Source organism: Mus caroli, chromosome 18 (genome assembly GCF_900094665.2).
Source record: "Mus caroli chromosome 18, CAROLI_EIJ_v1.1, whole genome shotgun sequence".
Lineage (NCBI taxonomy): Eukaryota > Metazoa > Chordata > Mammalia > Rodentia > Muridae > Mus > Mus caroli.
In genome coordinates this window covers 36,690,064-36,714,446 of record NC_034587.1, presented here as the reverse complement: position 1 = coordinate 36,714,446, position 24,383 = coordinate 36,690,064, and the positions used below count along the sequence as shown (strand labels likewise).

Genomic DNA, 24,383 nt, shown 5'->3' with positions numbered 1-24,383 from the left:
AAGGAAGGAAGGAAGGAAGGAAGGAAGGAAGGAAGGAAGGAAGGAAGGAAGGAAGGAAGGACGAAAGAATATAACTTCGTTCAGAACACAAAGCTACTGAGTGGTTGAAATAAGAGCTGAACTCTTATAGTTTAAACCAGAGTCTAACACTTAACTAGTATAACATAGCATCTTATAAGAAAAAGTTAAAGCAGCAGGAGATGTAGGGAGAAGGCAGGTGAATCCCTTTCTAATATTTTGAGGACATAGTCTGATATATACATTTCTGCTATGAGTGGCATGCCTGCAGATCATTGGCTCATAATGTCCTTTAGTTACAATGCTTTCCACTGCCATATCGACCCTAACTTTCTCACTAACAAGAGGCATCCCAGACAGTTGGGTATGTAGCTCCATGGCAGAGGATATGCCCAGCCAGCATACACAAGGCTCTGCATTCAAACCAAACACTGCATAGGGACAAAAAGCGGAATTCCCAGATTCTATAATCTCCCATCTGGTGCTGGAAGGTTACTAGAATCATGCAGTATGTGGCCGTTTATGTTTGGCTTTATCCACTTAGAACAGTGGTTCTCAACCTTCCTAGTGTTGCGGCCCTTTAATACAGGTGTATGCTGACCCCTAACCATAAAATTATTTTTGTTGCTACCTCATAAGTGTAATTTTGCTCTGGTTATGGATTCTAGGCCAAATATGTGATATGCAGGACATCTGCTATGTGATGTATAAAAGGGTTGAGACCCACAGATTGAGAGCTGCCGACTTAGAACAATATGTTAAAGACAAGATGTCTCTGCATGCCCTGGTTGGCACATCTTCCCTTTCTGTGGATCCACAGCATCTTGCTATGTGGACCACACTTGTTTTCTCCTGCATCACCTGACAGGCATTTACATTATAACCATTTGACTAATAGGGATAACATCACTGGGAACGTTCAAGTATAACATTTTGTTTAGAAATGTAGAACTTCACTCAAAAGACTTCCTTTTTATATTTTTCTTTAATTGGTTTTTGAAAATTTTATACATGAGTACTGTATATATGCCATTTCCACACCTTCCTCCCTCCCTCCATCCTTCTCCTTTCTGACATTTCCTACTCTCACTAAGATTCATGAATTCTTTAATTCTTATTACATAGATGCATAATCATACACACATATACACTATGCTGGCTGGTCTTATGTCAATTTGACATAAGCTAGAATTATCTGAAAGCAGGGAGACTCAATGGAGAAAATGCCTCCATAAGCTCCAACTATAAGGCATTTTTTAAAAACTAGCAATTGATAAGGGAGGGGTCAGTCCATTGTGGGTGGTATTATCCCTGGGAAATTGGGCTAAGAAAGCCATGAAGAGCAAGGCAGTAAGCAGCACCCCTCCATGGCCTCGGCATCAGCTCCTGTCTCCAGTCTCCTACCCTATTTGAGTTCCTATCCTGACTTCCTTCAATGATGAACAATGATATGGAAGCCAAACAAACCCTTTCCTCCTCGATTTGCCTTTTGGTCATGGCATTCCATCACAGCAATAGAAACCCTAAGACACATACATATAAATTGTCGTTGAGTTCATTTGGTGCTGTTTGTATGTTTGTGTGGGCTGATCACTTATGATTAGATAACCCAGCAGTGGCCTAGTTCTTGGAGGAGAATGATTCTTCCTCTCTCAGCAGCCATTGATTGCCTGTAGCACTTCATCTAGACGTGAGGGCATTCAAGAGTTCTGCCATCTTTGCTGACAGGTCAGTTAGTCTTTGTTATTGTGAAAATCTTGTTTGAGTAACCAAATTGTTGAGATTTTAAGGATGCAGCTTTCCTGTCATGTATGAAAATTGATATCTCACAGCAGCTATCCTGATCCCCTTGGGTTTTATAATCTTTTAACCTCCCTCTTCCATAGTGTTCTCTGAGCCTTCAGTGTAGGGGCTTTGTTATAGATGTACCAATGGACTTTGTTACAGATGTACCAATTGGGTTTGGAACCCAATGATCATTTGTCTTTGTAATTTGATTTAGGTTTAGATTTCTGAAATGCTTTCCATCTGCTGCAAAAGTAGGTATTTTTGATGAGTGGTGAGTGCTACACTTATTTGTGGATATAAAAATACGTATTTGGAATGCAGTTAGAAATTACATCGGCTTAAGAAAGAGGCAGTAGTATATCATCCTCTAGGGTTTATGACCTCACCAGCTATGGGTAGTTGGACAGGTTTATAATACCAGACATGAATTCCCTCCCACTGAGCAGGCATTGAGTCCAACTAGACAGTTGTTGGTTACCCCAACATATAAATGCCACTATTGTTCCCTTGGGGATATCTGGTCATTGTTGTGGTTGGTAGGCTTTGCATCTAGGTAGGACTATTAATTGTTCTCATCTTGGAAGCTTGCACAGCGCCTTCTGATGCTATGAGAGCTAGTCCTCAACAAGGAAGCTTCCAGGTCAGGTCCAGCTCAAGTCCTCCAAGTCTTGTTTATGAAGTATATGTGTCTTCAGTAGTAGTGCCTTACCTTCTAGTTCTGGGAGGCAACAAAGGGCAAAGGCACTAACCCATAGTGTTCTGGAGTTTCTCAAACTCTTCTAAAGATCATATAGTAAGTCTATGCTTAACTCTTTAGGGGATTGCAACATGTACTCCATAAGACTGAGCAATTTTGACACTCTATTATCACTGTGGTAGGGTTATATTTCTCCATATCCTCACCAACGCATTATATTCCTTTTCTAAAAATATGCCTAGCCTAGTAGAAATGGAATAATATCTCTTGTAGTCACAGCTAATAAGGGTACACATTCTTTAACATTTTTAAATGCTTTTAAGTAATTTATTTCCTTTAGGGAACTCTATGCAAGCCATTTGTTGTCATTTTATTATTGAGTAGCAACAGTTCTTTATATATAATAGATCTGTGCTGTATCAGATATATGATTTGCAATAGTTCCCTCACTCTGTTGGCCAACATTTTATTTTCTTCATGATATCTTTAGAAATAGAAAAGATTTTTAATTTTGATAAAATTTAGTTTGGCTATTCCTTTGATTGCCTATGCTTGATATCAGCTTTAACCATTGTATGATCCAAGATCAAAGAGACTTGCCCATATGTTTTCTCATAAGAATTTTATAATTTCACCTGTTCAATTAAGTCTGCAATCCACTTTGAATTTACTTTAGAGTATTTTATTTTCCATGTGTTTGTCCAATTATCCTAGCACTGTTTGTTGAGAAAGATTGTATGTCTTAGCATTTTGGTGAGAAATCAGTTGATCTAAGACATATGTTTCTGAACTCTTAATTCTATTCTTCATCTAAACACCTGTTCTTATGCCACCCTATTTCAATCTGTGTAGCTTTGTAGTCATTTTTAAAGTTGGTAAGTGTGAGTTCTCCAATTTTTCCTCTTCAAAAATTATTTTATTGTTTTGATTTAACAACACCTTAAGTCATTAAGTCAAGAAATGAAGCTGCAACTTAATAAAAGAAGGCCATGTTAAGAAGTCCCAGGGACCTCTGCGTGGTGTGTAGTGCTTTCTTTTGTGGAATTGATTGGTTTTCTCTCCCTTCCAGCTCTGAAAGCCAAACTAGCTTCTCTTTCAGGGTCATCTTACAAATGAGGATGGGACAAGAGACCGGTAAATACTTGGTCACATATCTAGTGAATGTCTTCTGCAGTCTGGTTTCTCAGACATGTTCTTAGATAATAAATCACACTACCTCAGATAAAGATTCCTGGAGTCTGCCCTTAGGCTGGAGGTTGGAGGTGAGCTTGGATAGCTGCACTTTAAACAAACTCTCAGGTGATCTGAATGGAAATCGGTGTTTAAGTGATGGCCATGCAAAGTAGCATAAAAGTTAAAGCAAAGCAGGGGAGAGGGAAGGCCTTGGGATCATGACATGCTTTGGGAGAAATGATAGTGACATGAAGAGAAGACAGTACTGGTAAATGGGAAGTGAGGGGGAGAAAAATACACGGTATTGACTGCTAACAACGAGGCAGGACTGACTAGCCATCAGTGACAACTTCAGCTACCTACTGTGGCCTTCCTGGCCTCACCTGCGATCATGTCACCTGCCCTGAAGGAACATGACCTTTTTCCTAGCTAATATCACTCCTACAGTTTAGAAGAAGATGAGAGTCCTATGGGCAAGTCAATGATCCCTCAAAGCAAACAAGCAAGACTCAAGAGTAACAGCTGACAGTGCTCTGTATCAGGACTGCTCATACTAATCCCATCTTCCAACAACTCCAGGGATATAAAATATGTGTACAGGCCAAACATTTGTTGACATGAAATCATAAAGAAAATTTTAGTTCCCTGTATACACACACTTTTGGAATTTATTAAAGTAAGCATATTTGCACGTTAATGAGTATATTTGTTTTTACATAAATAATTCAGCCTTAGCTGAATATTTGATACTGTCACTATAGAGCATCTTCAATTTCCAGAGGTGATCAATATTTGGATTTTACAATCATCAGTGCTGGGAGCACCACTTGTATAAACATGTAACACAAACTATGTTTAGCACCACTTCAGAAATTGTTGGAAATCCTTTCCCGATCCCAAGCTGAAACTCACTGGATACTTTCTGTGAAGTTCAAACAAATAGTGCAAATAGCAAGCTTGAAATCTAAATATATGGAATATGACCCAAAATTAGACTGATTGGATCTTTACATGCTGAGACATTTTGGTAGGGAGATATTAAAAGTCTTTGTTCTAATTAGATGACTATATTACTATAAGAGAAAACGTGGATAATAAAGACAAGCTGATGTATCATGCACTATAGTCTCCACTCTTTACCAGGATGTTTTAGGTAATACTGTTGGCCTCATGTGTGGTGTGTTCAGAAGCAAGTCTGTGGTGAAGTCATGAGACCCAATGTGGGCAGGTGCCAGCATGCTGCATGGATTCATTGGAACCTTGATTTTGAGGTTTTGGTCTTCAAGCATTCAGAAATATTCCACTGATGCTGAATTTTCAGGGCCACCCATTTAGTTATGGGCCTGAGTTAGAGCCCGGCATGGCTGCATGCTCCTGGAACCCAGCACTGTGGGTGACAGAGGCAAGAGGATCCTTGAGGCTTGCTAAACGCTCTTTTAGCTCCAGATTCAGTATGATACCATCTCAAAGGAGTGAAGTCGATAGTGACAGAGTAGGGAATGTGGCCCCTGCAGGTTTTGCACAGGTGCCCATACTCATTCAAGGTGCGGTGCATCACACACACACACACACACACACACACACACACACACACTTACTTACATCCATTCTTTTAACAAGACCATTTGAAAAACTGTACCAAAAACTCTAGAAAACTTTCTTTTCCAAAGGAGATGGTAAAGTGGGTAAAATGACCAAAGGAAATGCTTCTGCAGGTAAATGAAGACACACTCTTGATGGTTCTTATTCTTTGATGATTGTTGGAAAATAAGCAGTGAGCCGGTTATTTTCAGGGCAGGACTCAACCTCAGCACTGGCTGGCACTTGAATGGATAATTCTTTACTGTAATGGGCCACCCTGTGCACTATGGGACACCTAGCAGCATCCCTGCTGTATTAGTCACTTTTTTGTCTCCATAATAAGATTCCATGACAGACTATAAGCGACTTTGGAAAGGAAAGTGTTTACATTCAGGCCACACTTAGTAACTGAGAGAAGTCAGGGCAGGAACTCAAGGCAGGGCCTTGGAGGCAAGAAGTGAAGCAGGGGCCATGAAGGAGTGCTACATACTGACTTGGTTCTCCTGTTTCCCTATGCTTTCTAATACAACCCAAGGCCTCCTCCCAGGATTGGTACCCCCCAATACTAGCTAAGAAAATGCCCCACAGGTTTGTCTATAGGTCAAACTTGTTTTCTCAGTTGGGGTTCCCTCTTCTCAAATAACTCTAGCTATGTCAAATTGGAAGCTGGAGATGGGGGGTGGGAGGGTGGGGGGGTGGGGAATATGCATACAAGCAGGAAGCACTTTTCTGCTGAGTCACCTTCCACTTTTCTGCTGAGTCATCTAACACGTTTCTGAGTCATCCATACTTTTCTGCTGAATCATTTTGCTAGTCATTTTTTTTTCTTTCTATTTTCTTTTTAACTCATACTGCTTCAAGTCCTTTGGTGTTATTAACAAAATTTCTAGGAACTAATGAAATAGTTCCATCATTAAGAGTTCTTGCAGAGGATTCAGATTCAGTTACCAGAATCCACGTGGCCACTCTGAACTGCCAGTCACTTCAGTTTCAGGGAATCTAGCACTATCCTCTCTGCGAGTACTTACACAAACACAGTGCAGAGATACAAGCAAGGACACACACACACTATAAATACAACGAAGTATGCTACCAAGGTATAAATATGTCCTTGTCCTTGGAAGAAAGAAAAACAAGACAACAGGTCTGGTGAAAACAAACTGGTAATACTTCTATTGTTACTTTAACAAGTTATTGCTGAGTACCCTGCTAACATCAGCATATATAATCTCATTGACTGGTCACAGCAGCCTGAAAGAGAATCCGGACCTTCTGCCTGTTATAACTGATGAGGAAGCTGAGATAACTAGGTGAAGGTCATACCCAGAGAAATATACTTCCTTCTAGTTGTGATCTCATTCAAGCCAGCGCCATGGGAAATAGTCTGCCTCTCTGTATGAGGTCCCTACCTTTAGCTTCAGACTGGGGTTGCCCCTCTCCATTCAGCGGGGAATGGTCATCTCCTCAATGTCTTCTGTCTTCCTCCTCCCACCCAAGGGTTTCTATCATAGCCGTCTTTATTACCTCCTCGTCTCCTTGTTTCTCTGATCATTCTATTCTGAGATGGCCTCAAGAAGAGGAACGCACTTTACTTATCTTCATCTTCAGTGCCTTCATGAAGGCAAACAGTAGGAAGTCATGGGATGCCAGCCAAAGCCTTGCAGCCAGTGGAAGGAAAGGGGGTCATCATTACAATTGGTTCTTTGCATCAATGAGTTCTGTACCTGTGGACTCAACTAAACGTGCACCAAGGAAAATAATGGTGTCTAGGAGCACAGGTGACTGTTCAGTTGTAAAGTGCTTGCTTCCTTGTGCTTAGGAAGCACCAGTTTAATCCCTTAGAACTCATGTCAAAGAGCTGCGTATAAAGCCTATAACCCCACCATGAGAGAGGAAATAAGCCTAGCTGAATTGGCCAATTCCATGGTTAGTGGGAGGCCCTTTCTCAAAAAATATGGAAGACACTCACTGTTGACATTTAGATTCCACACACATGTGCACATGTACATGTACATATACACACAAATATACATATACACACATGTACATGTACACCCATACCTGTACAAACTTGTACACATATATACACACAAAGAAAAATACAGTGCCAAACATACATATTGTTTTGTTGCTGTTCCCTAAGCAGTGTCTTATAACAATCATATAGTTTTCCCGTTGAGTTTTATAGTAGTACTTTATAGAAAGAACTTGAACATTTATACATTTGGGGATCCACAGAGAGCCCTGGGGCCCATCTCCAGTGGATGCAGAAGGGCAACCATACCTCTACATGGGTTAAGGGCAGTGAGGAGGGAAAGACCACAAACCTAAGCACAAGAGAAAAGTCAACCAACACAAGGAAGAAGCATGACTTAGGATCATACAGTTGAGAGGAGAGGCAGAAGAAGCATAGAGTCCTGACTTCGCATCTAGTGCAGGGTCTGCTCCACTGTACAAACTTGGGCCTTGAAGTTAAAGCTTTTGAGAGCACTGATAAAAGTAAATAAGTAAATTTGAGGATGAAAATGTCACCGGCAATAAATTCATTCTAGGTAAACAGTGGTGTCTGAAGATATATCCCTATGTATCATGTGTGAACCATTTGATGAGAAATGAGAAAGGTTTTTGTTGTTGTTGTTGTTGTTGTTCATTTTAGACCTTTAGCAAGTCAGTGAGACTCCAGACAAATCTTTTCATCCTCTGTGCTTTTCCTTCTTTTAGCTGTAGCATTCTGCCCAATCTGTGTTTTTAAAAATACCTGTCTTTATTTGATCATGCTCAGGTGGATAGTGAAATCTATAGTCTTGGTAAGTTTCATAATGATCAAACTGCACAGAGATGTAACGTGTATTGCTTGTAGAGTTACAGGACCCTATGGTTGTGATAGGCCTGGAAATCATATAGGGAAAATTAAAATACCCCGCCAGTGTCTAGCTTTCTTTTACAGAATCTTCAGCGGGTACTCAATAGCTTTGCTGCACAGCCCATGATATGAAGAGAGCAGCCTTAGTGTGAAAGATGTCATACACATGGAGACTTATCTAAGATATGTGGTGCTGGACATTGCACATCTTGTAGGGATAACAGTGGCTTTGCTCTGCATTGCTCAGGGCCAGCAACTGCTAAAGGCTTTGAAGGGACTATCTTATTTATTCTGTTGCAAGTTATCTTTTAAGACAAATATTCTTGCTATATTTCTCAGATAAGGAAACAAAAGACTCAAAGAAGTTAAACGATTTGTCAAGGATACATGTCTACTAGAATACATAGTCTGGAGTCTTCAGATCCAGTTGGAGCTGTTCATAAGAAAATAAATATTGAATGACTATAACTACCTTATCACCCATACCATATGCTTCTCTTACAGATATAAGGAAATGTAAAGTTTATGTAAATAAAATATGAATGGTGTTTGCATAGAGATTACAGATAGAATTAAACTGTGGAATTGATTTTCATATCAAAGAAGATTTCAGGCTTTGGTTTGAAGTAAACAAATGCTACTCTTTTATTATGTAATTCCAGTAGATCAAATAAACAGATAAACTGTAAGTTAATGTATTATCAAGTCTTCTGTAAACAAAGCAATAAACCATAAATTCTGGAATGACACATGCAAAAGAATAATAACTTAAGGGTTTTACACTGAAGTTAAAAAATCCATTGGCATGGATTACCACGGTTCTGTTTCTCCTTTTTCATTTGAAACATGCCCCTAATGGAGGAGTGTGTCCCATATGATTTCTTGTTAAAAGTGAAATTTTGAGGCAAATGTAGCCAGAATCAGAAAAGTAACTTCAGAATGAAAGCTCCCCATTTGTATACATTCTTAAAAAAAAAAAAAAAAAAAAAGGGAGTTTACCCATCTCACCCAATTAATCATTAAGAGGAAACTCTATACAACCTGAGGTCATCTTAGATGCCCAGTAACCTTGGCCCACCTCTCTGCTCCAGTGCGAGTGGAATGCTTGTGTTCTACACCATTGGTTCTGCAAACAGCACTTGGTTAGAGGTAAAAAGTCAGACCTAACTCCGATTGGCTGCAGCAAAACAAAAATTGCTTAAAGGAAGAAAAAGAGAAGAAAAAGAGGAAGGTAAATGGGAGAGAAAAAAAGGGGGAAGCATATAATTGTTCCTAATTGAAGTATGTGACACTCACTCTCATCCAGAGATATCTAGCCCCGGTATACTGATATTCAAACTAGATGATGAAGATTCTATCTGTCTTCCAGATTTCCCTTTCTTCTCTCTCTTGTTCTATTTTATTTCAATGGTGTCTCTAAGTGGTAGACTCCAGCTGTTCTAAGACTGCATGCTCTTTTGTTTTTATTTTTGTTTTACTTTAAAAAAAAAAAGTTTCTAAGCAGTCCCAGAAGGCCTAGAATAAGGGCTCATTTGCCTCCTACCCTGTACCTATCTCTGCACTAATGTCCCGAGAAGCCAAGTCTGTCCTCCTCACATGGTGAGAGATGGTTATAGTACCTCAAACACATGGAGTTATGATGGGCTGAAGTTATGGTGCTTTATTTTACAATGAAGATTTTTGGATCAGATACCATATGTGGAAAGTTGACTCTTGGCACGAAAGCAAGGCCATCCCATCATGTGGCAATGGCACCATGGCAGGTTCAAGTTTGCTCAGGAGAACCATTATACTGTTCTTAAAGAATCCCTTGTGGGTTTCCTCTCCAAACTCAATAAACTAATTTTCTGGAACTTATTTTTACTGTAAGGATGGATTTAGCAAAGGCATGGCTGAAGCAGATACAAGGATATTCAGGTAGAACTTGTTTCTTATAACCATTTATAGGTTTATTAACTGGAGTTTTTCAAGACTCTCTATCCAAAGGAAGATTTGAGTAACAACAACAACAACAACAAAAGCTGGGGTGAACAGCTTTTCTGTAAGTGTGGCACACTGGGTATTTAGTCAGTGCATGAGCCACGTACTAGTTATTGACTACAAAAGTACTTGCATAACGATGTAAATGTGTAAATACAAGGATATTCATCTGAGCATGGCTTGCAATACTGAAAGCTTGGAAATAATTTAAATATGCAGTAATGATACATTGTAATGCACTATGCCACAATTACCTAAAAATATTCACATCAAACCCCAAGACATTTAATGAAGTTTTTTTAAAAAATACATGCAATAAAACTTCACTTTTCTTTCAAAGATAAAGAGGTTAACCAGGTAAACATTCCTGCTAGGCAAACCTGGTGAACTGAGTTCAATATCCCTCATCTACCCATATAAATATGGGTAAGAACCATTTCACAGAGTTTCACACACACACACACACACACACACACATACACACACACCTCTATCATGGCACATATGCCTGCTACACTTACACATTTTATGCACATATACACACAATAATATTTTGAATTACTACTAAACTGCGGGGGTAAATATGTATAAACTTTTGACCAGACAAAAGGCCCAAGGATGTATAACTACACCTTAATAATATCTGTAAATGGGACTAGAGGGGGGGGGGGATTCATGCACCATCCTCTTCTGCATGTCTGGGCTCTTAGAATAAGTTTATATCATTTGCTAGTACATATTACTTTAAAATTTTTAAAGACAGAAATGGCATCTACAGTGACAGTTCGTCCTTCTAATGCCACAAACATGAAGGGTACTACTTTGTTTAGGTGCCTGTCATCTTCACTTTAGAACATCTTTTGACAGTTGTTACTTTCATAACTCACACCATCAACCCCACTCTCCATTTCCTCCACAGATCATGTCTAGCAAAAGCTTATGAGAGAAAAGATGTTGCACATCACTTGTAATAAAAAAATATCAATTTTATAAAGCAGATATGGATCTACTAATACAGCAGCCAGAACAGAAGAGCTATTCAGTCACCTATCTTATCTCCTCATACATATAATATATTCTCCTACCATTTCCACAGAGTATTTGAGCCATTTCTTAATAAAGATAATTTATATAGGTAGATAAGTGATAGACAGAGAGACAGACAGACAGACAGATTTACAGATACATGTTATATAAATAACCTTGTAGGAGGACTATAACTGAGTCTTTACCCACTAATCACAGCAGGCTCTTGGTCTGATGAACAGAAATACGTGTGATGAACTCACACTGAGAGGTAAAATAGAAAAGAAAAATTAGGGCCAAAGAAGGAAGAATAAAAATATGCTGGACATCATTCAATAACTATTTGCTGATGATAATTATAGGGATGGAAAACCCATCAAGCCTATGGAGCTAAAATTAATCAGCAAGTATTCACAGACTGCCTCCTGCTTCTATTACTGGTTCTGGCTTCCTGCCTGTCTACTGCCAAGGCTGGAGACATTTGCATGACATTCAACTTATCAAGACAGAAAGAGCAGAATGGGCCAGTCGAGTCTTACAGTAGCCCGTCTGCACCCCTCATGTTTGTTGAAACCGTCTTCAATCAAGACAAATTCTTTCTGTAGAAGACTATAAAGCTAGTTTAAAACATCACTAGATGACTTGAAGAAAGCCCAGTTAAATGGAAGCACTATTCTCTAAAAGTAATAGTTCATTTGTGTACTATCTGAAATTTCAAAGTACAAATGAACATCTGATTTCTACTAAAGTCAGGATGAAACTAGTAGCACTTGTAAGCACCATTTTACTTAATTTTTAGGGGTTTATTTCCATTGTGACAAACATTTTAGGTAAAATGTCAAGTGTGGTGTTTATGTCACTGTTACATTTTGATAAGTAACTGTCACTGCAAAGATGAACCTCTCATGCTTTCTGCATGCCCCGCATCCTTTTTATTCCGATTTTAATAGTCCCAGTCATTATCAGACACCTGTGTTTGATTCCCTGTCTGTCTGTCTGTCTTTATCTCTTTCTTTCCTCCATGTCTTCCTTCTTCCTCCCTCCCACTAGCCCCTCGGGTACCTGGCAGGGTTGTCATGCAGAATATACATGCTGTTTATTCCTTGGTCTTGGTTCACGGGGCCCAACAAAACAATAAAGCCTCTTTTCAGGAAGAGGACAAAGGAGATCATTGCCAGAGAGGAGAACTCATCTCTGCTATAGGACATATTCATATAGGTAAAGAATCCTTTCCCAAGAATAAAACTACAATAGGGAAATAAAGCTAAGAGATAGAATTCAAGCCCTTTTGACATGATGTAAGTTCTTGGCTCACATCTAGCCATGCTTGAATACATATAACTCTTGCTTTAACAGTTGGGTATCATATTGTATATGTATGTGTATATGTGTATGTATATATGTATATATGTATATATATATATATCCTCATCGATTACTAATGGCAATCTTCTATTATGACTGTTTCTCCTTGAGAAATAACCAAACCACTTGAATGAGATCCATCACTCAATTCAGTGACATCTTCAGGCAGCTCTACCTGGCCTCTATTTTTTTTTTTTTTTTTTTTNNTTTTTGGTTTTTCGAGACAGGGTTTCTCTGTATAACCCTGGCTGTCCTGGAACTCACTCTGTAGACCAGGCTGGCCTCGAACTCAGAAATTTGCCTGCCTCTGCCAGACTCCCAAGTGCTGGAATTAAAGGTGTGTGCCACCACACCCAGCCACTGCCTCCATTTCTGTGTTCACACCAACTCTCCTACCTCTGACACTCTGGTGACTTCTTGCATATCATAGTGCCCATGTAACCACTGCAATGTTCCTCCAAGTTCACAATGCAGGATAACAACTTGTCAATCTCTCTACCTCCATTTCCTCAAAAATAGGGATTATATTACAATCTTTTAAATTGATGAGTATTTACATACTTGGGTTTTATAGACATAATAATTGAAAATTTTGTTACTTTGTTGATGGAATGAATGCAAGCATGAATGGAAGAGAAAATTAGCTGAGAAAGCCCCTTCCATCTATAAGATTTTTTGGAAAGAAATTTAATTATGCATTATTGAAGATGAAGCTTTGGTCTTAGATGTGATAGGAAAGTGCTCTCCCACTCCATTACTCCCATGCTCTGGCCTTCTTCCACTAATATTCTGTGATTCAGTGAAGCCACCTATAAAGTATCTAATGATCAGAAAACTGAAGTGAACAAATGAACATATCCAAAGGGAATCTTCAAACTGTCAGCCCTTGCTCAAGCTCTTTCTTAGGAGTTCTTTTGTGGAACATTTATATGTCTTAAAATACCATAAAGTTAACAAATATCTTTAAATATGCTAAAATGAAAACAAACAGCTTATAATACGGAATACAGTTTAGTTATAATGAATCAACCAGGGAGCATCATGACAGCCTGCCGTGTTTGCTGATAACCGTGAGGTACAAGACCCAGGTGGCTTATGGTAGGCTCTACTTATTTGCTCTGTGTCATATAGTTAAGAAAAACTTGGAATAACTACAAGCAGCTTAAAGCTGTAGCACTATCTGTGTACTCCAGGGGGGTTGAGACTTTACAGTTAAAGCAAGCCAATGCTAGACCATAGCTTTGAAACAGGATCAAGACATGGGGTGAATTAATAACTCCTCAATACATGCAGAAATCAATGAATTTCTAGATAAGAAAGAAAACACCTAAGTATGTGAACCCCAGTTTGGACACATTGAGCTTCCCTTTCCTACCCATGTGTTAAGACAATTTGACAACGAAGAAACAAACCCTTCTCTATGTGCTTCTGAAACCCCAGAACTTGCAATGTTTTTCCTATTGCTTGCTGCCCTTGGACTTCTTTTCTATGCCATCTACCACTGGCTCTTCTTAGACTTTGACAGACAGCACCTGTCCCATCCCCCAGCATAAACTGTTCCTCTGGGTTTTTTTTCTCTTATAAAAATAAATCTGTATACAGTATATTCTGATTATCGTTTCCTCTTGCCCAATTCCTCTGAGTCCCTCCCCAACTCCATTCCCAACCAGATGTTTGTGTTTATAGTGACTGGTTTGCCCTCTGTTCATCTTGCAAAGGTTTTCCTATCTTAGCCATTCCAGTCTGTTTTCACTTCCATTGCCATTTAGGTGAGAGGGGGAAATCTGTTTTTATAAGCTCATTGAAATACATTTGCATTACACAATTTATAATACATAAGGTATAGAATATTCTTTAAGAGTAACTTCTGTATGGTCAACTGATTTTCAAAGAATGATTTCAATAATCTTTCCCCTGCTTGTTTTGATGGCCATCCTATGGTTCAATACAACATCTTTGGTAAAGTCAGTCTACAAATAAACATTTAGTTAATATTCAGCTCAGCAAAACAGGCAGATACTGTTAAACTTCTAACCTGATTTTTGGCTGATATTTTCCTGCTAGTGAATGTGCCAACAGTGAAGCAACAAAGTTTTAAGACTAAAACCCTCCATGAATATGAACCAGAGAATGGTTTTCAAGTACTGGAAAAATAATTATTCATAAAATTGCATATTTTGAAATTTCATCTTCATTTATCAAAATACCCATTAGCACTGACATCTGGATATCAATAAAAACAAAGAGCTGGTTTATGATTTTTCCAATTTTTATGTTACAAAAACCTTGACCATGGTTGATTTCAAACTACCAAGATAACTTGAATAACTTTTGAATGCAGAGGCTAAGAGTTCATATGCTTTTTTTTTTAACATACCAGAAGATTCCCATTATATAACAAACATATCAAATAATAGTGAAATAATCAGAAAGTAAACTGCTCCTGAGCATTTAATATTGCTGTTGAAATGTTTTGCTGTAAGTTTGTAAATTATTTGTAATAATGAGGATGATTAGTAACTAACACAATCTTTGAAAAATTAACAGGCAGCTTTTGCAAGCTTGTATAGCTACCACTGATACAAGTTAACACCCCCTTGCCTAAAACTCTATTGCCCTGTGCACTGGATATCACATGACACAAATAAATAGGGGTAGAGATAATTGGTACTTTTGTTGCAACTTACTGATGATGCAAAACTTATGTATGCCTCTCCTGTTTTCTGAATAATTCTCAAAGTTAGAAGTCTTCTTTTCAACCCCACTTCCTGTAAGATGCATGGGTAGATATTACCTCCTGCTACAAACTGAAAGATTAAAGGACCAACTGAAGTCCATTCAAGTGTATAAACTGTGTTGGGTTTCAAATGCAGACCTTAGGTTGAAAATTAAGCAAGAGGATAGAAAAGATCTAATATTGATGCTATTTTATGAAGTGTAGCAAAATACCCTTTGCACTACTTTAGAATGTGATGTGAAGAACTTACAGATTTGGCTGCCCCTTTAGAAGTCTGCATCTGCCTGTCCATGTGTTAAAGTGCCCCCTCACATGTGTCTCTTTTTAACACTCACGCTTAAATATAGTTTAAGACACTTTAGTAAAGCTCAGCTTTGCTTTTACAAGAAACAAAATGTGGATAAATATGACCTCCAATTTAGCTTCAAATAAAACAAATACATACATTAACTAAGTAAAGGAGGTGTAAGATCTAAAACGGAAGCAGTGCCTCTCAAAACTGAGCTGAGCAACACCACCAACAAACGGGGCAGACTGAGACACCATCTACCAGAGGAGCATGGGAGAGAAAAGATTAAATCAGAAAAGGAAGAAAGCTAATGACATAATGGCCAGCCACAAATGCCACAAATGACAAACAGTGTACGTAATAGTCGCTGCAATTATTCTGTGTGCTTGCTCCAATGTCTCCAAACACTGAAAACATTAGATCTCTGCTTATGGCTACATGTATCTAATATGTCAGCTGGTGCTATACCTCCTCTTTAATCCCTTATTGCTTCAACCAAGTTCTGCTAATAGAGCGGATTTAACCAGGACAAACACCAACAGTAAATAGACAGGAAGAAGAGCTGGTATTTTAAGTTGTTTATGATGAAAGGGGAAAAAAAGGCAAAACAATAAAAAAAAAATACAGGAAAGGGAAGATGTAGCATTTCCATGCAGCATTTTCAAATTTCCATGTTAATTCTAACTAGAAAAAGAAACAAACACCAACGCAGAACTGATTCTAACAGTTTGAAATATTTGTGTGAATTTTTTATAACAAACATGTCTTTTGTAAATGGAAATATTAAAGCACACAGAAATGGGACATTCTAGTTTATCTGGGTTCCCTTTGAACCCCTTACCTGTAAAGCCTAAAGAATGTGTCTCCCAAAGTCACAATGGTCAAGAGGCATTTACTAGCTATGATGACTTCAGGTAGTTCTGACAGTGCACAAGAAAAGTTGTGTCGGATCACCATATAGCTAATAGTTTCAAAACTATTCATTAACAAGAAAGCATATTTATAATTAACATCATAGAGTTAATGGAATGGGTATAAAACAAAAAAGTGCAAGCTGAGCCATGAAAAAATGATCATAGCTGGAGGAAAATAAATTTCAAAGAAGTGTCTCTTTGTAAGAGAACTCACATGATAACCAGTAGCACAGGTGGGCCTGGAATTGCTATGTAGTCTTTCCTTGAATAAGATCTTTTCCAATAAAAGTCATAGCAACTCATCCCAGTAAGTCCAAGTTCTGTACTCTTGGTGAAAGACTTAGCACTGCTGTCCAGCCGTGCTGAACACAGAGCCAAGGTTCCTCCAGACATTTCTCTGGCTACCAGCTGAGCTCTCCAGGCTCTTGTGTTTTCCCTCATGTGTGTTTTCATATTAAGGATGAGACATGAGTATGAAAAGAAGTCGTTCTTCTATACAACCTAAATGGAAAGATGCTAGAAGTGGATTTCAGTCAAGCAGTGTGCATGGAAGATGCTTCAAAAGACGAGAAAGAATCACAAACAAGTAGAAATCTAGTTTATTCTGTAAGTGCTTTTGATATCTTTTTCTACTTTTTTGAAGAACCAGAGAAATTTGAAATTAAAATGACTAATAATTATTAGGGGAATTTGAAATTAAATGACTAATAGTTCTTAATGATAATTGAGTACATAATATGCCTCATGAATTAATATACTTCATATATAGCAAACTTGATTAATCTTTGTAATTTAAGTTGCTATTATTTTATTCTCACTTTACAAGTGGTCAAAACTAAGGTATAGTGAGTTAGGGAGCTTGTTCAACATTACCCTATATAGATGCTGGCATTAGTCCCAATACACTGTGAGAATATACCACCCAGAAAAAATAAAATAGCACTCATAAAAATGTTAGGCCTTTATTCTAAGGTGAGGCAACTAAACGTTCTCTGATGGATTTTAGGTTTTAGAAAACAAAGTTTTCAAGTTATCCATTTTGATGGTTCTCTTGCTTTCAGTATTAAATAAATAACCTTATTAAGTTTAACAAAAGACTAATCACCACTTCTAGAAGGCTTTGCCTTCTGTAAAGGACAGACAGAAGATAATAGATTTAACAGCAAAATTGGACTTGTTTCACTGCAATAGAGAGCCCCTGTATATGCTGGGTCAGGATCCTCATATGATTTGATTGATGGTTTTGAGGGGGATCACCTGACCCTTTTGTTTGGGTTATTTCAATGAGAATGAAGATAATTAAACAGATGAGCAGAAATGAAAATATCAAAACATTAAGTGATATATAAATGCTTTCCTTATTCGCCACTCATGTCATTCTTCCTTTATTGCTGCTGCTTCTGCTTCTTCCTCCTCCTCTTCTCTTCTTCTTGTTCTCCTCTCCTCTGTCTCTGTCTCTGTCTCTCTGTCTCTCCATCTCTGTGTGTGTGTGTGTGGATTGGGGGGGTGCATGTATCTGTGGGATCACATGGAGACCAGAGGAGGACTTTGGGTGTCCTGCTCTATCACTATCTTATTCCCTTAACAGGGTCTCTCATTGTATCTTGAGCTTAGGTAGAGACCAGAAAGCCCCAGTGAGTTTTCCTGTCTCTGTGCAAGGGGGTGGGGTGGGGTGGGGTGGGGGAAATTACAAGCACCTGATGCCATAACAGAATTTTTATGTGGGTTCTGTTTGAGCAGAAAGCATTTTACTTTCTGAGCAATCTTTGCAGTCCAAATGCTACGGAAATGTAAATTGCGATTTGGTTGCAGCTCAGGCTTATTAATATTTTGTTTGTCTTAGGGCATAATAGTCAATACATATTCATCAATTCACTCAATTAACACCCACTGAGCATCAATTATACACTGCATAAGAAGTGTTGAATAGGAAGTCTCTGTCTTTCAGGCTTATATTCTAGTAGGGAGAAAGAATATAACAAAAGTGCACACAACAAATGGACTACCATTCTCACATGTTACCAAATTGTGCAGGATATTGTAAAATTATAATGTGTTCTAGTTGTTTACGGGTATAGTTTGGAAATTAAAATCCACACGAATAAGCATAAAAAAATCTTGAGTAACATTCATAAACTTTGTGTTAAGTCACTTAGCCAATTCAACCCCAAGTAATATTATGCCCAGTTGATTAATTGACTCAGCATTATTATCAAAACTCTGTAAAATATTACCTTAAGGCTGATATATATGGGCTTCTGTTCCAGGGACTTAACATAATGAAAAGGATAGATCAGGTTTTTGTTGGATAAAGCCTGAATATATCAGTTTTATTCCTATCTCCTCTTATGAGATAATAAAATACATTCTCTCTGAGGTAGGGATTTATACTGTCTCTTACCTTGTAATAATACTAACTTCCTAGAGTTACTGATGAGTAAGTACCATGTTATTGAGTTAAGAGTAATGTATAAAAATATTGAATAGTGTCTGGTGGACAGATGCTTAATAGTTATTAACTATAATAAGAATCATGTTATCAAAATCTTAAACTTCACCTGTGTACAATGGACAGTTCTCCTTTTTTTTATTTTTTCAAAGAACTATTTAATTTCTTTGAAATTCATTGCTTAAATTCCATGAGTGCTTAAGTCTTTCAAGAATTAGTAATGCCCCTTCATGTAAATTATGGCATCCATGAGGAAAATCTCTCTTAACATTACTGGATTCCATCCTTAACCCTGAGGAGCTATGTGACACTGGATCAAGCTCTGTAAGTTTCAGTTCCTCATGCTGAAAAATCAAGTAGAACTAACACGTTGGACAGTTTTATGTCAACTTGATACAAGTTAAGGTAAGTTACGTGAAGGAATCCTCAGTTAAGAAAAATGCCTCCAAGCCCATTGTGGATGGTGCTTTCCCTGAGCTGGTGATCCTGGGGTCTATAAGAAAGAAGGCAGAGCAAACCAGTAAGCAATATTCCTTCATGGCTTCAGGATGAGCTCCTGCCTCCAAATTCCTGCTGTTTGAAGTGGTGTCCTTACTACTTTTAATAATGAACTGTTTGTATGGAACTGTGAATGAAATAAACCCTTTCCTCTCCATGTTGCTCTTGGTTATGGTGTTTCATCACCTCAATAGTAACCTCGACTAAGACAACTAGTGACATAGTTCATTGGCCTAGTGAGTACTTTCCTAGCATATAGTATCCCCAGTACTTCCCAAGAAGTATAATAAAATATCTATTTTATTCAACACTTCCAGCAAACTGAGCAGAAGAGTCAGTGAATGTTAAGCAAATTAATTTCATAATTATTTTTCTTACTGTGTAGATATGATTAGTTGTTGAGAGTTTAAGCATATTTTTAAAGCAATATGATGGATTAAAGCATGAGATGTTTTTCTGTTGAACTAATAGACTAAGGCATAGTTAGGCCACTAGGGAGAAAGAACTGGAAAAATTCCTATTTCTGTTCAATTTAAAATATTTGGAACTGAAATTTAAAACTTAAAATGAAGTATTCTTCTACATTAAGAATTATTAGGCATGCAAAAAAAAAGGAAAAGGAAAAATATTAAGTAGGAATTCTTGTAAAATCATAAATTATTCAAAAATAAAAGAGCACCTACCATTTACAACTCAAACATGCAAGAAAAAAAATGAAGTAGATTCTTTTGATGAGTAATTCAGCTACTTAGGTCTGTGGTATGAAAGTATACATAAAAATGATATATGTGTATAATTCTTAGTTCTTTTTAAAAGGTGATCATCATCAAGGATAAGTATGAGTTTTATTTAGAATTGAGTATCTCCCAACACGCACAAATACAGAAGAATCGGTTTGAAGTCTGGGGACCAAATTCACAAGATAGCTCATCCCAGTAGTTGAGAAATTAGCCAGCAAGGAAAGCCAAGTCATAGGTCAAAGTTCTCAATGTCCACTATGAACCTGGTTGACTTGGTTCTCTCTCTACTTAAAAGGTTTATTGTTTGTTTGTTTCCTTTCTGTTTTTTGTTTTCAACACTAATTGGTTCAAGGGCTCTTCATAACTCCTCTCCTGGAGGAGGAGGTCCACACTGGGATGGGTTTTCCTTCATGAGGTGTCAAACTTTGGCTCCTTTGCCAAGATGGCGGCCCTGGCTCCCATGGAGGTAGCGACTGTGGAGCACCTCTGGCCCAGGGGCGGTCTTACAGCCACGGCCTACCCGTGCAAAGCGGAAGACACATTGGGCAGCCTTTACATTTTCCATCCAAGAAAGGGCGCCTCGGTTTTGAAGCTAAAGAGCACCTATGCCAAAATGGTGACCGTGCGGCGTCACTGCTCTTTACCAAGATGGCGGCGAGAGACTTCCGGCACGCGCTTCCCCAATCAGAGATCTCCAAGAGGTCAGGCAGAGGAGACCGCCCTCGGAGTCTAAGTGCGGCGCGATCGGCTGTAGCTGCACGCCGGGGGAGAGGATGGGGTGGAGCCATGGCAGCCTCAGCTCCGGTCAGAAGTGCCAAGCGCTGGCACCTGTGAGGGAGCAAAAGTTACTTCCTCGCACCCCAAAGCAACACCGTAACACCTTACACCCCCCCCCCAGTCCCCTAAACCGTAGCGTGCGGGGCGAGGTAGGGGGCACGGTCCCAGAGTCGCCCCAGCCTGCCCAAAGCAGATGGCAGCTTAGGGGCACGTCCAGCGCGGCGGCTGCACTGTCACCCCCACGCCCCTCTCCTGTCCTAGGGGGACCGGCCACGTGTTTCTCTTGGAGACCCGGGGTTCGCCCTGGGAACAGCTGGAGGGAGCTAAACGCTGAGGTTGTAAAGATGCGTGTTTTGTTTTATTTGGAGGGGCAGAGGGGTCCCTGGAACTCAGAAGAAGGCAGAGCGAGGCACTGAGCCTGGAGCAGCAAATGTCAAGATTTGGGGGAGGGGCCTCCGCGGGGAGCTTGGATGCTGGCCCCGAAGGGGGTGGAAGGAGAGGTCAGGAGTTTGGGGTAAGAGGAGGGCGGACTTCGCCAGCAACTTACTATTCCGTCTGCAACTTGCTTCTAGGCCTGCACACACCCCCTCCCGCCCCGCTAGGCTTCCTTAATCACAATTTTTTTTTTCTTTTTTCTTTTTTTTTTTTTAAAGTGCAAAGAAACCCAGCTCGCTAGGAGGGTTTTGCATTCGCCGTGCAACTTCCTCCAAATGTGAGCGCGCTGGCAGGCGGGGAGGGAGCGGTGGGGGGTTGAAGTTGGCAGGCGGCGCCTCCTGCTGCCGCCGCCGCCGCCGCCGCTGCTGCCGCCGCCTCCTCTCAGACTCGGGGAAGAGGGTGGGGGACAATCGGGGCGCGGGGGAGGGTGAGTTCTGCTTTGCAACTTCTCCCGGTGGCGAGCGAGCGCGCGCGCGGCGGCGGCGGCGGCGGCGGCGGCTGCAGACGGGGCCGCCCAGACGATGCGGGGGTGGGGGACCTGGCAGCACGCGAGTCCCCCCCCGGGCTCACAGTATGTATGCGCTGACCCTCTGCTCTGCCCTCCCGTCCCCTCCCCAAGCCTCCCCCCACCCCGAGGGCGTGTCTGCCGTCCTGCCCCGAGAGCGACCGGGGCTCTGCGGCACCGTTTCCGTGCCATCCCGTAGCCCCTCTGCTAGAGTGACACACTTCGCGCAACTCGGCAGTTGGCGGGCGCGGACCACCCCTGCGGCTCTGCCGGCTGGCTGTCACCCCCTCGGGGGCTCTGGCGGCGGACCCACGGGGCGGGCTCCCGAGCGGTTCCAAGCCGCGGAGCTGGGCGGGGGCGGGAAGGAGCCAGGGAGAAGAGAAACTAAAGAAACTCGCTTTCTCTCCCAGGCCAGGTCGGCAGCCGCTGCCGCACTTTTTTTTTTCTCGTCCCTCGGGTGGGGAAAAAGGGCGAAGAAGCCGCGCGCGCCCCGGCAGTGGCGATGCCCGGAGCCGCGCGGGCTTGCAGGCGCCGTCGGGGCCGGGCTGGCGGGGCCGGCGCGCTGGGCGAGAAGAGGGCGAGGGCCGCGGGCGCCCTTGCAGTTGCCGACAGTCGCCAACAGGTTGCACCGTTCCCCGCGGCCGCCGCGCGGCCCCTCGGGCGGGGAGCGGCCGGGGGTGGAGTGGGAGCGCGTGTGTGCGAGTGTGTGCGCGCCGTAGCGCCGCCTCCGCCCGCCCCTCGCTCGGTCCCGCTCGCCTGCCGCGGCCGGGCGGCCCTTTCGCGTGTCCGCGCTCCCCCCCCTTCCCCTCCGCCTCCTCCATTTTGCGAGCTCGGAGTCAGTGCCTGGAGCCCGAGTCGCCGCCCGCCCGCCCGTCGGGGACGGATTCTAAGTGGGTGGAACGAGACGCCGCAGCCGGGCGGCGCGGCGCCGGGACGGGGGAACGCGCGCGGGGAGACGGGAGCGGCGCGGGGGCCCGGCTTGTCAGCCGGGAACGGGTGACTTTCCGCGCTAGGGGCTCTCCCCTCCCCCATGGAAAAGAGGGGGCGACTGTTGACTTCCTTCTCCGTGACACGCGCGCCTCCCGCGTCCGCACGCCGACTTGTTTATCTGGCTGCGGTGGGAGCCGCGGGCGGGCGGGCGAGCGCGCGGGTGCTGAGGTGAGCGGGGGCTGGGCGAGCGGGCGAGCGGGCGCCCGCGCTGAGGTGAGCCGGACTGGGCGCGCTCCCCGAGGGGCTCGGCAGCCGGGGCGGCGGGACTTGGCAAACTTTTGCCAGCCCGGGCTTGGGGGCGGGGGGGGGGGTGGAGGCTGGCGAGGGCAGGGTGACGGTGACGAAAGGGCCTCGGCGGTGACAGCGCTGGCGCTTCCTCTCCCCGCACCGCCATCCCTGGCCCAGCGCGCTGCCCCGCCGTGGAGCCTCGAGCGCCCCGGCGGGAGTCTGGCGTCCTTTTTGGTTTTGCTTTTTTTTTTTCCTTTTCTTTTCTTTTTTTATTTTTGTCGCCAGCCCTCCGGTCTCCGCTGTCCTCGGGGCCGCCGGGACAGCCAGCTTTTCTCCCCGGGGGGAAGGCAGAGCGGCGGCTGCGACCCGCGGGCTCAGGGCGCGCGGCTGCGGGCTGCGGGCTTGTGGGGTGGATTCGGGGCTCGCTGCTTGCAGCCCAGACTTCGCCCGCCCGGCCTTATCTGCTAGAAGTGGGCGTGCCGCAGAGAACTCAACAGGTCTGGACACATTTCTCCCTTCACCTCGCACCTTTCTCCCTCCTTCTCCCCCAACCCCACCCCTGACAACTTGGGCACTAGCTTTGGGGCATGATTTCGTGCCTGACTTTTCTGAGTGGTCCCCTTTTAGAAAGAGATCCTCCCTAGCCACGGTTTTTTTTTTGATGCAGCGATTTTTTTTTTAAAAAAAACAAGTGCTACTTTGACATTTGAGGTTGCAGGCTCGGGAATTGCGGCCTTACCACTTAAGACCCTGGGCATGGTTCGTGTGACTAATGTCACGGGGTTATTTACAGTTTTAACTGGGGGATAAATGTCGCTTAAGGGAGCATCTTGTTTTATGAAGTGTTGTTATGGTTTCAGGCTGGAAGGGGCAGCTGTCAAAAAAGCGGGTGTGAAAATTCATTAAGGTCTATTTGATAACTAATGTTAGACCCTTCTCAAAGGCATAGGACCCCGGTTCTGAGAGGAAAGTCCTGTACAGGGAAGAATCCTACAGCAGGTCCCAGCCCTCTCTCCACCTTCCTCAAATTCCCCTTCCAGAGAAGATGGTCATACTTAGTGTCTTGGTACAGGAAAATTTCACCATTTAATGGGAGGGGATTCCAAATATATTTGTCGTAGTCTTTGCTAGCCTCTCAAAACATTTTGATTATTAATAATATACTAGCAGTCTGGAGGAATACAATAAAGGTTTAAAACTGCAGAGAAAATTATTCTGAGCATTTTCTTGAATGGGTTTTATTTGACTTTATATGTGGATTCTACAGTCCAGTTTTTCTGTTTTTCCTGGTATTTACATATTTGGAAAGAGAAATCTTTAACTTATAGAT

General features: G+C 41.8%; 1 protein-coding gene across 13 annotated transcripts in view; it reads left to right on the top strand.

Moving 5' to 3' along the window:
• Nr3c1 (nuclear receptor subfamily 3 group C member 1) overlaps positions 1-24,383 on the top strand; it is a 107,254-nt gene that overhangs the window by 6,745 nt on the left and 76,126 nt on the right. For 2 of the 13 annotated variants that reach the window (XM_021150305.2, XM_029472040.1), the window contains exon 1: positions 22,581-22,725. The exons of 2 other annotated variants lie outside the window; for them this stretch is intronic. The gene's annotated coding sequence lies outside the window, so the exon portion shown is untranslated. Of the gene's footprint in view, positions 1-21,482; positions 21,608-21,795; positions 21,902-22,580; positions 22,994-23,014; positions 23,039-23,201; positions 23,551-24,383 lie in introns of those variants that run through there. 9 more of the 13 variants (XM_029472044.1, XM_021150301.2, XM_029472047.1 and 6 more) reach the window with 8 other exon arrangements.